The sequence below is a fragment of the Anser anser genome (genome assembly GCF_964211835.1).
Source record: "Anser anser genome assembly, chromosome: 2".
NCBI classification, from domain to species: Eukaryota; Metazoa; Chordata; class Aves; order Anseriformes; family Anatidae; genus Anser; species Anser anser.
Window position 1 is genome coordinate 10171784 of NC_139721.1, and position 13846 is coordinate 10185629.

General features: G+C 40.0%; 1 long non-coding RNA gene across 1 annotated transcript; it reads right to left on the reverse strand.

Moving 5' to 3' along the window:
• Positions 1 to 3591: 3591 nt before the first annotated feature.
• Positions 3592 to 7264, reverse strand: LOC310894485. Its single transcript, XR_014579950.1, has 3 exons — positions 6976 to 7264; positions 4695 to 4819; positions 3592 to 3948 (listed from the first exon to the last, which is right to left on the reverse strand). It is a non-coding gene; the product is annotated as an uncharacterized lncRNA (long non-coding RNA).
• Positions 7265 to 13846: the final 6582 nt, after the last annotated feature.

Genomic DNA, 13846 nt, shown 5'->3' on the forward strand with positions numbered 1-13846 from the left:
TTTTTTCAGGGGAGAAGAATCTGTATTCTTGGTAATTACATTGAGGGGTGTGAAAGTGTGAAAAGAAAATAAAACTTTATAGCCAGACTCTTCACATAAAAATATCAGAAGAGGGATATAAAGTTTTGCTTTTCTTATGCTACACATGGTGGATAGGGAATGCAGATAACTTGCCAAAGTTCATACACAAATATATGGCAGAGCCAAGAACCTAGCCTGTGTAGAGCTTGATCTACATACCTGAGATAGAAATGAACCGCAATTACTAGTTGCAGTTGATAACCGGTAAATCTAGGCCCATAGATCCAGACTTTCAAAGATATCTACATGCTGTTGTACTGAATATTTTGGCATCAACCACAAAAGTAATTACTACCTAATGTCAGACTCTAGATCATTCTGCTTAAATCTTGTAATACGCAGGAATAATTTGAGGTAGAGGCTGAAGGAGCTGATGCTCATTTAAATCACCAAAAGTATTACCAGGAATGAATAATAGCCCTGGAAAATTCATGTCATTCTACTCAAATAAGCTCAGACACAAAGAAAACTTTCCTAAGAACTTCCTGAATATCGAGATAATAATTATTTTCATTTGGAAGGAAGGAGGATTCATTTGCTGATGGAAGGAAGGAGGATATAAAACCAATAGCATTAAAGGACTAACTGAAAACCAAGTGCAAGGTCCTGCATCTGGGCCAGGGAAATCCAAGCACAAATACATGCTCAGTGGAGAGAGAAAGCCAACTGTATCCTGGGCTGCATCAAAAGAAGAGCTCGGCTGCCCACCCGAGTAAAACCACCACATGGATTACAAACATAAACCTGATTCTTATCAGAATAATTTATCGTTGCCAACTGCAATACAAATATAGTTTAATGCTTGCTGCTTTGGTGTAACTATGTACCAGCAGAGTTTCAAGAGTGGACAGCTGGCCAGGGAGGGGGAGGTGATTCTCCCTCTCTGCTCTCCTCTTGTGAAACCCCACCTGTAGTACTGAGTTCAGCTCTGGGGTCCCCAACAGAAGAAGGACATTGACATATTAGAAAGAGTCCAGAGGAGGGCCACAAAGATGATCAAGAGGCTGGAGCACCTCTCCTGTGAAGACAGACTTGGAGAGTTGGGGTTGTTCAGTCTGGAGAAGAGAAGGGAGAATACCACAGCTACCTGAAAGGAAGTTGTGGGGATCTAGGGGCTCGGCCTCCCTTCGCAGATAACTAGAAACAGGACTAGAGGGAATGGTCTCAAGTTGTGTCTGGGGAGGTTTAGGATAGAAGTTAGGAGACATTTCTTCTCAGAAAGAGCAGTCAGGCACTGGAATTGGTTGCTCAGTGAAGTGGTAGAGTCACTGTCCCTGGGGGTGTTTAAAGAAAGGTTGGACCTGGTGCTTAGGGACATGGTTTAGTGGGTGACATTTATAGGGTGATTTTTCGACTAGATGATCCTGAAGGTCTTTTCCAACCTTAATGATTCTATGATTCTAAGGCTTCAGGGAGACCTTATAGTGGCCTTCCAGTACCTAAAGGGGGCCTACAGGAAAGCTGGGGAGGGACTCTTTGTGAGAGAATGTAGTGATAGGACAAGGAATAATGGGTTTAAACTAAAGGAGAGGAGATTTAGATTAGACATTAGGAAGAAATTCTTTACTTAGAGGGCGGTGAGGCACTGGAATAAGTTGCTCAGAGGAAGCTGTTCAAGGCCAGGTCGGATGGGGATTTGACAAACTTGGTCTAGTGGGAGGTGTGCTTGCCCATGGCAGAGGGGTTTTAATTAGATAACCTTTAAGGTCCCTTCCAACCCCAACTATTCTATGATTCTATGAAAATTTCTCTTACTTGACAATAATGTTGGAATTCAGTAAACATGACTTTAGTAAACAAACAAGAAATGCTGGTTGCTGAAGTAGATTCTTTGTGTTGACATTCAGCTTTTAAATCTAGAACTGATATGATTTGTTTTTCATTAATAACATTAAAGATGCACAACCCATATTCCTATCTCAAGAAGAGTGAAGTGTCTCACTCGGATTTTATTTTCTGCTCTACTTCACTTCCTGGCACTATAAAATGCTGAACCTTCTAAAAATAGTCTGATAATTAAAATACATTAATGTTTAATGACACAACAGCTAGATTTGACCTACTTCTGGATTAAAACTTTGACAGCAGTGGGAAAGGTGTCCAGGACACATTCTTGGCAGCAAACAGTAGCCTGCATTATAGAGTAGGACTGTTAATCTGAGATCCTAAAATGAGATAATGCATTGGGTTGCATAGTCAGTTCTCAGCCTTCAGAAATAACAGGTTCAACAAAATTGCTTCAGACTGAGGAATATAGAAGAGACAGTATTATCATTTGAAGTAAAATAATGTTCTCCAAAAGTGTAAAAAGATTTAGTCCCACATACGAAAACATTCCTCAGGCTGCTGGATAGTTTCCTGTGTGACTTCATATTAACTCCAGTGTGGTGAATCTCCATGCCAGTAAGTAATGAAACAATTGCTGTGTCCTAATAAAGCCTTTCTTATAAAGCATAATACATCCAATCCTCTAACAAAAAAATGCTTCAGTGATAATGAGTACTTGGTTTTAGCTTTCTGACACCCTGAAAGCCATTTAGCATTCTGCTATTGTCCACATCCCCATGCCCTGTAGAGCTTAACAATTAAGTCAGAAGGATTTATTAGGATTTCCTAGGATGGCCCAGCAGTATATTTCAGGTGACAGAGTTTCAGATCAATTCCATTCCTCTGAAGCCCATATGCAATGCACATACTTCTGATCGCATATGAGTGACTAAACCAGAATTCTGTGTGCTTCCTTCTCTTTTTGTCACACAATTGCTATGGGTACAGCTAGGCCACAAAAAGAGGCAATCAAAATATAGCAATGCAGATTCTGGTTGCTAATTCTCTTGCTCCCTTGCAGTAGAGCTACCACTTCAAGATAAACTGACAAGCTTCCCATTATACAGGAAAACAATATACTTACCTAGAAGACAGAAATGGATCTGCTATAATTTACATGCTGACATTGAACTGAAAGTGTTCAAATGATAAACTACTAATTATTATTTTACAAAATATATGTGTAAGAGATGGAGTCTGACTATTAGGGCACAAACAAAGGGCTACAGAATTCAGTAGGACTTTCTTCCTATTGAGCACAACTTTGTTTGGGGCTAGACTCTGAAGGTAGCTGATTCAGAAAGAACTCAGTTTTGATTTAGGCACTAACATTAAAGTCTTCTTTACAAAATAACAACTAGTGAGTTATGTTTGTGTATTGGCACCTTCCACCATGCCTCTCAGGCATCACACTTTGCAAGGAACACCCATAGCTCCTGGGATCAATGTGTCTTTAAACAAAATCTGGAGAATTCAGTGAGACCACTCTAATATCTTCAAGACATTTTGGTAACTTCCCAAGACTGGTAGAAACTCTTCCTTTTTTTTTTTTTTTTTTTACATATTTTCTCTCTTTTTTTATTTATGTGTTTGTTTGTTCATTTATTTATTTATATTTTTTGACCAGTACTGAAAACATACGGAAAAAGGAAAAAACAAAAAAAAAAAGAAAGAAAAAAAAAAAACAGATATGTTCAACCAACTTCAGATGATTTTTGCATAGAAAAATCCCAACTGTCTGGGATCTGGAAAGGAGTTGTGAACATACCAGAGGCTGAAGACAGAAGGTTTTTCATTAGTGTGGCTGATCCCTGACTTTTGACCACAAATGATACAAAATGACAGGACTCTTTCTTTGGAGGTACTCTTTTCTTTCCTCATCCTGGGAGGGCAAGGAAATCACAAGATGTTTGGTTGAGTAATGTATCTGTGCGGTGACTGCCTTGGGAGATGCAGGCCAAAACTTCCATCAGGCTCGTTATCCACTGGAGCAACTGGTCATATACAAGCCACAGTCCGTTTACTTCTTATTGGGAATAGCTGAACAAATTGAAGGGAAAAAATGTGCAGGATTTAGGCAAAAACACTCACTCAGAGATGCAATCATACTTTTAGCCATGCTGGGTACTCAGCTGACCATGCCACAAGGTCCTGAGGGGTCAGGATCCTTGAGGAGGCCTTGTCCCACAGCAGCTCCTCAGTGCATTCTGTGAGACAGACCCCACAGCAGCACTCAGCCCCTTTATAGCCTTCCCCCTTGACCCCTAGGCCACAAAGCCATCTCCTCCTGGGGGTTTCCAGGCACCAGGCCAGTTCCTTCTGGAAGTTTTTAGGCACTAGCCTGGTTCCTTCTGGAAGCTTCTGGGCTGCCATGCCAAGTTCTCCTTGGTGGCAGCTGTGCTTTCCTATCTGCACGGGGCACGGTCAGTCCCTTGGAGTCTGTGGCTGTGTTTCCTTATGGGTGCATTCAAAATCTCTTCTCTTTTCTGCTTTCCCCCAGCCTCTCTTGCCTACCACAGCATTTACCTCAGCCAGTGTGGCAGCAAGCCAATATGGAATATCTGTGTCAGCTACAAAGAGGCTGCAGGATTTGGCCTCTGGTTCTCTGATTTCTACTGCAATACTATTTGTTCATTACCAGGAGAACATATAGAGACAGAAGGGATAAAAGAGGATATGAATTAATAGTTAGGATGCTGAGATGGAAGATGTGGGCCAGCATGCCCTCTGGCAAAGCTTCTTTGTGAATATGGGAAGGTCACTTTTTTCTCTGTACCTTTACTTACCCTATGAAGCAGGATGCCGCCTTTCATGGTGGTACTGCCATCAACATCAGGCAAAGATGCCAAATGGTGTGAAGTGTTATTCAGTAACAACTGTGTGAGTTCTGGAGGTGATGTTCTGCACCAGGCTACAAGAATACAGAAGCATGAAAGGTCTGGGTAGAAACATCATGTGGTAAAGCCTTCTACCATGTTCAACTACGAAGACTTCTTTAATTTTGTTTAATTCTCTCTCTCTCTCTTTTTTTTTTTCATTCATTGTTGATGTAGATAAAAAAAGTGAAATCTCAATTTATTTATATTCTGATCTGTGTGGCCACCCTCCTGCCAAGAGTCTTTCAAGAATGTGCTCGCTAACCACTTTATTTTGTCTGCCTTTAGCTATTGATTTTTCTCACTCAGCATAGTGTATTTATGCATGTCACTGAGAGATATATGCATACACGTGCTTCCAAATATGCTTCACCCCTTAGGAACCTAAGCCTAAGGGAATACAAGCATCTAGACCAAAGAATTCCTTAAAATATTTTCTGGCACTGTTTGCTGAGTCTATATAGTGCCCAACATTGGAGACCAACCTTGCTTTCCAACAGGAAGCCAATTTTGCCTTTGCTGCAACAACTTAATTCTCTGCTTTCTCCATCTGTACTACTACAACTCACTGCACTACATCCTTCAGTGTGGAAAGACCACAGAGCCAGGGATTGAGGTATCCTGGAGCGTGAAATTAAAGTTTATGAGAAGATGCTTACATTTCTGAGAGGAGCTGAAATGAGACTTGATTTTTTTTTTTTTCCTTGTTCACATTTGTTGCTTCAGAGAAATCTCATGTTTCAGGAGTGTACTAACCACCCAGGAGTGGCTGAAAAGGAACCTTGTTCTTTCACTCCTTGCTGCATACTGGTAATCATATTGCATTTGCATTGAAATACTTTCTGAGAGTCTGATTAGTATGTCTTTGTCATGCCAGCTCAGTGTTAAAAGACTGACAAGTTGGAATCAGAAAGGAGCTGTCTCCCAGAGAAGAGAAAAAGGAACAACTGAGTGATGTTTCATGGTCTTTTTCTGCAAAATGGTTTGCTTTCAGTGATCATGTGATGTACAGGTACAAGCCTACTTTTCTGCCCTCTGTTGAACCAAAAACTTCAGTGTCTATTGAACACCAACAGTCCACTGGAAAAGTCTCACAGTGCTTACGAATCTGCTACTGTATGTCCATGGGTTTTATAGGCTGTTGGAACTAGATGTGATGTTGACATTCAGATCTGATTTTCCCTGAAGTTTATGAGCACTTGGATCCACGATTTTTGGATCACACATATCTCTAGTGTCAACACAACAGAATGGATGTGATAGGATGAAATGTAAAAACAGCAGTGTTATGTCAAGACCAGCCTGCTTACCGTGTAATAAAAATTAGTCCTCAACAAAGACTTCTGTAATGCCCAGAGGACCTCAAGACTAAGATAAAGCCTAATTTGTTTAATGACTTTCATGCCCAGAAAGAATAAAGACAAACTCTATCCACACATCAGAGGCTGGACATCTGGAAATCTTTGCTTAGAAAGAAATATTAAAATGGATAACCATCTTTTTGTCAGAAGATTCTCCCTCTTCCTCTCTTTTCTCGGGGCAGTCGGCAGCACTTTGCAGCTAGTAAATCTGTTTGGCAGGTAATCTGCCACCCATAGACCAGATGCTGCTTTGGCAAGGTTAGCTTTCCTGTTACCATGGCAAAGCTCAGGCAGGCAAATGACACGGATCCGTGGCATTTTGCCAAGGTAATCTGATGGCAAAGGTCTTTGTTAATTGAAAGAGGGAAGTGGGCTGGTGTAGCCTGCTTTTCCCTGCCAATAAAGGCTGAACTTTGAGTGGGGTGCAGGACTAATTAACTGCCTCCACCAGCTGTTGGCTGTAGCATACCAAATCTGACAAGTGGTCAGGGCTATGCATCCTTAACCCTTCTGGAGGAGAGGCAGCAGTCACTGAAGCTGTTGGAACATTGGTAAAATTTCCTTTTCTTTGAAATTCCTCCAGTGAAAAAAAGGATGTGAAAGAAGGTGGTTATGTTTCCCCAGAAGACCTGTAAACTTTTGTTTGGTTGTCTAATGAATCCTTCTGTGAACAGACATTTTGGGGGGGACACAGAAGCAGCTAAGTTACATGTATATGCTTCAGGTGTTTTGCAGAATAAAAAAGGTGATGTGCACTAGAAGTTTCAAGGGTGACTAGTGATACATGAAAGAACTCTGAATCACCTCCAGTTATGGCCATGTTTACTTACAGACATCTCTGGCTCCCACTGTGCTAGGAGAAGCAGAGCAACTGGAATTGGAGGGACTGTGAAAAGGGAGCCTTCTGAAAGTGTCTGGGAACAGCTGATAGGTCCTGGGGTTTCATCAGAGGTTGCATTTCACGTCTTCATCTACTCTTCTGTGACATGGCCAGGATTTGGGGTAAGTAAAGCCATAAATTCCAGACATGGTCAATACATCACCATGAGCCCACAGACATCAATTTTATCCTTCTCAACCGGTTTTGAATTTTCTGTCCACTCACAGTGCCCAGCCCAATCACCTGATAACAAAAGAGAACAAGTGATCAAGGAAAAGAGAATTTGCAGTGGTGTTTCCCCTCTGCAAATTATCTCATTCAGGTGCACAGTCTAAAGGGTAACTGGCAGTACCAGAGAAAAGTCAGTACTGCAACAGTGCCCTCACTAGTTCTGCCATGGCCAAGAATACAGCTATTAATGCCAAATGTGTGACAATGGTAGCAAAGGACCAGGACTTTTTTTTTTTTTTTTTCCTCCCAGGAGCTTGTCTTACACTCTCTCTCAGTCCTACCAAGAGATTTTTCTTGTATAAGCATCATCTTTTAATTTAAATTCTCATTTGCACACTTACACAATCAGATGTTTACTGGTTTTAAGAGGCTTAGAGGGAAAACACAAAAAATATTCATGTAGTCATGGTTTGTTTCTTAGGACACTTAAAACAGAGCTGCATCGGAATTCAGCTACAAACTCAGAAACCCATAAATATTCTCAGGGCACTCATACATGAAAATTTGCAAATTGAGCTCAAAAGGGTTAAATTTTTGTATGGTGGGTGAAACTCACAGCTCTGGTCTTATGTAGAAAAGATAAGACCAAAATGTGCTATGATGTGGACCATGAACATAGGTTTCCATGACGGCTCTCCTGGTACTTGCTGTTTATGGCTGTTGTGTTGTCATTTCACTGGCTACTACCAAACATCACTACTGTCACTTGCCACCCTGTTTCATCTTGCCATCGCTCATCCCATCAGGTCCAGCAGTATCCCTATGTTTAAGAAACAGTCATTGGCATACAGGATCCTACACCCTGTCCCTGCTTTTGGACAGACCCCTCCAACATCCTTGAGTTCGCCTCTCACTGAAGATTTCATCAATGAGGCTTACAGCTGTAAAGGATAAAATCTCTAAACTAACAGCATCTGTAGACTGGGGTTAGTTTTGTCAATGTGTATCTACATGGAAAGAGGGGGAGAGAGAGAAAAAGAGTAACAGCCATAGTATTCTGTTGTTTGAAATAAGTCTGTTGTTTAAAAGGCTCTGGGCAGTGTAATTTTTACTTTTATAGGCAAGGCCTGAATGTGTTTGACTTTTCAAATCCTTTCTCCAGAGATCCAAAGGGGTCTGTTTATAAAGTCTACATCTCAGACTCCTTCCTATGTGAAGTTCAGAAAGCAGTTTCTACTGCTATGTATAAATTTGTCCCTGATGCTTTATCCTTGGAAGAATCTCCTTCTAACTCAAACACTTCCTTTCACAGACAAAAAAGGGTGTCTTAGGCAGACTGTTTCCTATACACACACCCCCACACACATACTTACATATGTATATATATATATATACACATAGAGAGAAAGAGATATATTCTGGCTGCTGTGGGAGCCTTTGTACAAAGTCTGAAACTAACTGTTTCATAAGCAGCAGAGGAAAATCACTGCTTCTTTTGATCAGTTCTTTTCTCCTGCCAAGTAACTGCCTCTGTCTTTTCATACCTCAGACTGACTGCAACAGTTGTCAAGGCTCACAGGCAGAGACTGACATGACTCCTACCTCCTGTTCCTGCCAGAAGGAGGCCTGTAATTCATTCATTTGCAGTGCAGCACCACAACCTATCTTGTGTTTATAGCTAGTTAGACAGTTGTATGGGAGGTACAAAGGGGAAAGGAAGAGGTCATGAACTGAACTGATGTTGGAAATTATGTCCTATAATGGTACCTTGATTTCAAAAGTCTCCTAGTCAGTGGTAAATATTTATTTTTATATATTTTTTTCCTATGCTCATTCATAGCCCCTTTGACTACATGCCAATATACATGCAAAGCTACCCTCTGAGAGAGAAAAACTTGCAAGGCTAAAGGTATGGCTTCCTGAAATCAGATTATGGTGTTCTTAGAGGCTGTTTCCTGCCGAGTGAACCTGGTTAGGACCTCCCTGCACTCTCCTGGCCTCTGTTTCTTTTGTTGCAGTCATTTTCTCCTCTGTTATTTTCATGCAGGACTGGTGAGACTGTGCTGCAAATGTGTCCTATGAAACTAGGTAAATGAGAACCTGTGAAAAGGTCTACGATGTGGTACCATAAGGAATTGCATCAATGCAATCAAAGAGGTGGTGATATATAGCAGGAAGGAGAAGAGAGACAGAAACAAGCAGGTCAGGGGGGCCGGGCCCACTTAAACCAGATTTACCCAAAGACCAGATTTTCTTACTGACCTTTGTAGTAAATAGTGGAGCAAATGTGCTACACTGTAGAATAGCTATTCAATTCTGGTTACTTTTTAAATTTGCTCTCTTCCAAAACATATCACCATTATGTCAGTAACACAGAAAGGCAGTGTCAATGTAAGAGCTGTGGTAACAAGCAGAGAAAGGCAAGTAAAGAGCCATTTGTGTTGTTCTTTGGTGGCTGAATTTAATTTCTGTATTACATTACATTTCCATTACAGAATCACGGAATCACAGAATCACAGAATCGTCTAGGTTGGAAGAGACCTCCAAGATCACCTAGTCCAACCTCTGACCTAACACTAACAAGTCCTCCACTAAACCATATCACTAAGCTCTACATCTGAACGTCTTTTAAAGACCTCCAGGGATGGTGACTCAACCACTTCCCTGGGCAGCCCATTCCAATGCCTAACAAACCTTTCAGTAAAGAAGTTCTTCCTAATATCCAACCTAAACCTCCCCTGGTGCAACTTTAGCCCATTCCCCCTCGTCCTGTCACCAGGCATGTGGGAGAATAGACCAACCCCTACCTCGCTACAGCCTCCTTTAAGGTACCTGTGGAGAGCGATGAGGTCTCCCCTGAGCCTCCTCTTCTCCAGGCTGAACAATCCCAGCTCCCTCAGTCGCTCCTCATAAGACTTGTTCTCCAGACCCCTCACCAGCTTCGTTGCCCTTACATTTACTTTCTTCTGTTTCATGTAAAATGTATTTTTGATCCAAAGGACTGTACCTGCTTTAATGTATTTTGTGGTGTAGCTAATGAATGTGAGGCATAGCCTGTGAGGCATATGCCTTTGGCTGTATACTTGTAAGGCCAAGTAAAACATAAACTCAGTTGACACAGTATTGATAACTTCCTTTTTCCCTGCTCATGCAGATTTCTGTGAATATACATGAATAACTTAATTGGTCATCTACGATGAATAGCTGGAAGTTTGTAAAGAAGTACATCAGTACCGATGTAGAAAAGAAGAAAACAAAACAAAAAAGGTTAAAAAAGTTTGTTATATTCTTTTTTTATACAACTTCTTCTTAATCTTTATAAGTAGCTGGCATGTGATGCATGTTGAGTATATATGAGCTGTATCTTAAAGGTAGCTGAACAGCACATGTAAGGACTGACCTTGCATTTGCTTGATAGCCTGTGATCAGATTTTTATGCAGGATTACTTGTGGAAGGAGAAGTACTAGAATATACCTATATAGTAAGGTACAGACCTAGACTAACAGCCAGAACACAATTTCCCCATCACTGATTCATCATTGGACTCAGCTCTTAAAATATACATGAGATTTTTTTTTTATTTGGTATTAGATAGGTACAAGCAATGCTGTAAATAATATTTAGTGTTTTCATGTGTAACAGTTGCCATTAATTTCCTTAGGTCTCATTACATTCATTTATGCTAGTTTCTGAGCTTGTATTGCTTTGGTCAAGTAAATGTAAGGAAATGGAGACAGAGAAGCTTTCTGGAAGACTGGCTTTTGAGATTGTACCTGCGTTCACTGTTTTGGGCAATGCCAAGAGTCTGCTGACAATAACTACCTGCAAATAGAATACTATAGTTTATTGTGCCTATCCAAGTTTTTGACACGTTATAATGAGACTCAGAAAGGTGAATGTTTTTTCCAGTTTTGTGCCATAGCAACAAAGCTATGAGAGCTCAGATTGTTTCCATTGGTATTGTCACATTAGAATAACAACCTTTTCCTGGTACAGGTCATACATATCATGACTAAGACCCTGTTTCTTTTCTTTGCGAAATAGAGTTCCTTAAACCTTCTGGCTACCTTTGGAGCAATCATTGAAAGAAAATAGTAAAACAAGAAAGCAAACAAACAACAAAAAACAATTCAGCTAACCAACCAACCAACCAACCAACCAAAAGCTCATTCCCCCAAACCTCATAAGTCTATTAGAGAATAAAAGGCACACATGAGAATCAGTGCATGGGGAATGATCATGATGTATGTTGACTATAAAACGCAGGGTAGATGGAAAGCCCTATCAGGACTTGGACTGCTGCAAGAGCCAGCTGCTCTTGTGCTAGAAATAAGTTTAATTTACTAGAGAGCTACAGGATACACAGAAGTCAATGTGCAATATCATGTTGAGATAACTCATGTCCCGTGTGTCATTGCTGACATGGGTGATGAAAAAATGATTAGGTCATTCCTGGCTTCTTTGGAGGTGTGATAGCACTGGACCAATTCATACACTCAATCTGGCACTTAAGAACATGGAGCTCCTATGGGCTCATGAACAGCATAAATAAACTAAGAAGTAGATTAGGAGTTGCACTGTCTCTGTCTGTTGTCTACATGCCCTAAGATAAAATAATTTATCAGCATTTGCCTCAGTTTTTGAATCAGTGCTCCAGGCCACATAATGCTTTGAAACCAAATGCAAATCTCCATCGATGTCTTGCACATGCCTACTTGTAGCAGCCTGCAAGGGCTCCCCTTCTCACCAGCATACTTACTGTGCTTACAAGAGTTATAAGACACATATAACCTATGCTCACCAGAATTTGGCCCCCAGATGCAGTCACTGTTGCTAAGGTCATGCAGGCACTGCAGACATTAGGAGCCTGTCAGAGGCCTGTGCAGTGTTTTTAAGCAGTTAATTAAAATAATGTATTTAGACACATTAGCACTTCCCTCTGTGTGTGACTGTGAGTGTGATATCTGCAGAAAGGGAAGTGTTATCTGTTAGCAGCAATTGTATCATGTATGTAGATGTTATCACAATGTCTTCACTTTTCCTTTCAATCTTTTACTGAAAGCTTTCAGACCTCTTATCCCTTCATCTGAATTATGGCATGTATTTTATTCACCCCAGACAAGGTCTTGTTAAGTGATTCTTATATCTCTGGTCCATATAACACTCGATGCATATTCAAAAATGAGAGTAGATAAGTCACATTAGCAGAAATGCAAAGGTTTTATCATAGTTGAAGTACTGTAACATTTCTTCTGTTTCCTGGAAACTGATACTAATTTGAAGAAATCAAAGAAGATAAATCATCCAAATTAAACAAACAACAACAGCAACAAAGAAACAAAGAAAACCACTTTTACTTTCATTTGAGGATGTCATTGATGAGATTACCCAGTAACTCAATAGCTCTGTTCCATATTTAGCTCTTGATGGATATCAGTGAAAGAACTTGTATGTGTGTAAAAACTGTTGTTAGTGACACGTAAGAATCAGAAGTCAATGACAGAGGAATGATGTAAAAAGCAGCTGTCTGTGATAAAATTTTGTGGATTTCAGATCTGAACATGAGCCCTTTGAAATACAGATAGACACAGGATATTCCATTAAAAGTCATCGTGATGACAAACCATTAATCATTTTTGCTCTGAATCAGATGCACTGGTCATAATACAGAAATCAGATGAGTGCTTTGTGTTTTTAAACTCCAGTACCAACATTTTGCATAGCTCTGTGCTTCAGAATTTTGTTAAAACTCATTATTATAGAGAGGGAGAATTTACAGAAGTTCCTTTAAAATGGACGTTTTTGTAGAGAATTTTAATCAAGGAGAATAAGTAGAGCACATAACACTGAAGAAAAAAGAGTTCTGTTAACTATTAATGTTTTGACAACAAATACTTAGATACTATTTGACATCTTATATTTCATTTTTGAGCTACTATCTCTATTACAATTTTGAAATTTAATATTGGTTACAGATGAAAGTGGAAAACTCATATCCTCTGGAAACCTAAGTATAAGTGACTTGATGTTGCAGAAGAGTAGGTAACAAAAAGTGAAAACATTCTTGGAATTGATCTGTAAGTAGTTCTTACTCTCCAGTTGAACCTGTTTGGGGGTTTTACTATTGTGGTTTCATTGCTTTACAGACTAATTAGTTTAGACCTGCTTAGAACAGGAAAACCTAACATGCTCAGGGGTGAGCTGCTTCCTCCTCTCAGTATGGTTAACACACAAATCTGCAGAATCTGCAAGGTTGAGAAAAAGCTAAGTGATTAACATAAAAAGCCTTTTCAAACTTACCAATGCTCAACATTTATTTTTATTTTTATTTTTATTTTTTTTACTAGAGTGAGACAAAATGAATCTCACAGTATAGTGTAAAGAATAATTCAATAGACCAGAATACAGGATTAACTGATTCATCTACATAGTTAGACTCTGTGATATAGTTCAGTAAAAATCAAGACAAAATACCTCTGCTAGAGGCTGTTTCAGGTGTCTGGAAAGTTAGGGGGAGGAATTTGGCTGAAATTTTGTTGAGTGGATGGTATAGGCTGAAAATATGTCAGAAGTTCCATCATCTTCTGCAATCAGCTTCAGCGCTGGGTGATGTTGAGAATGGAACTTGTGCTAGAAAGAAATGTCTCCT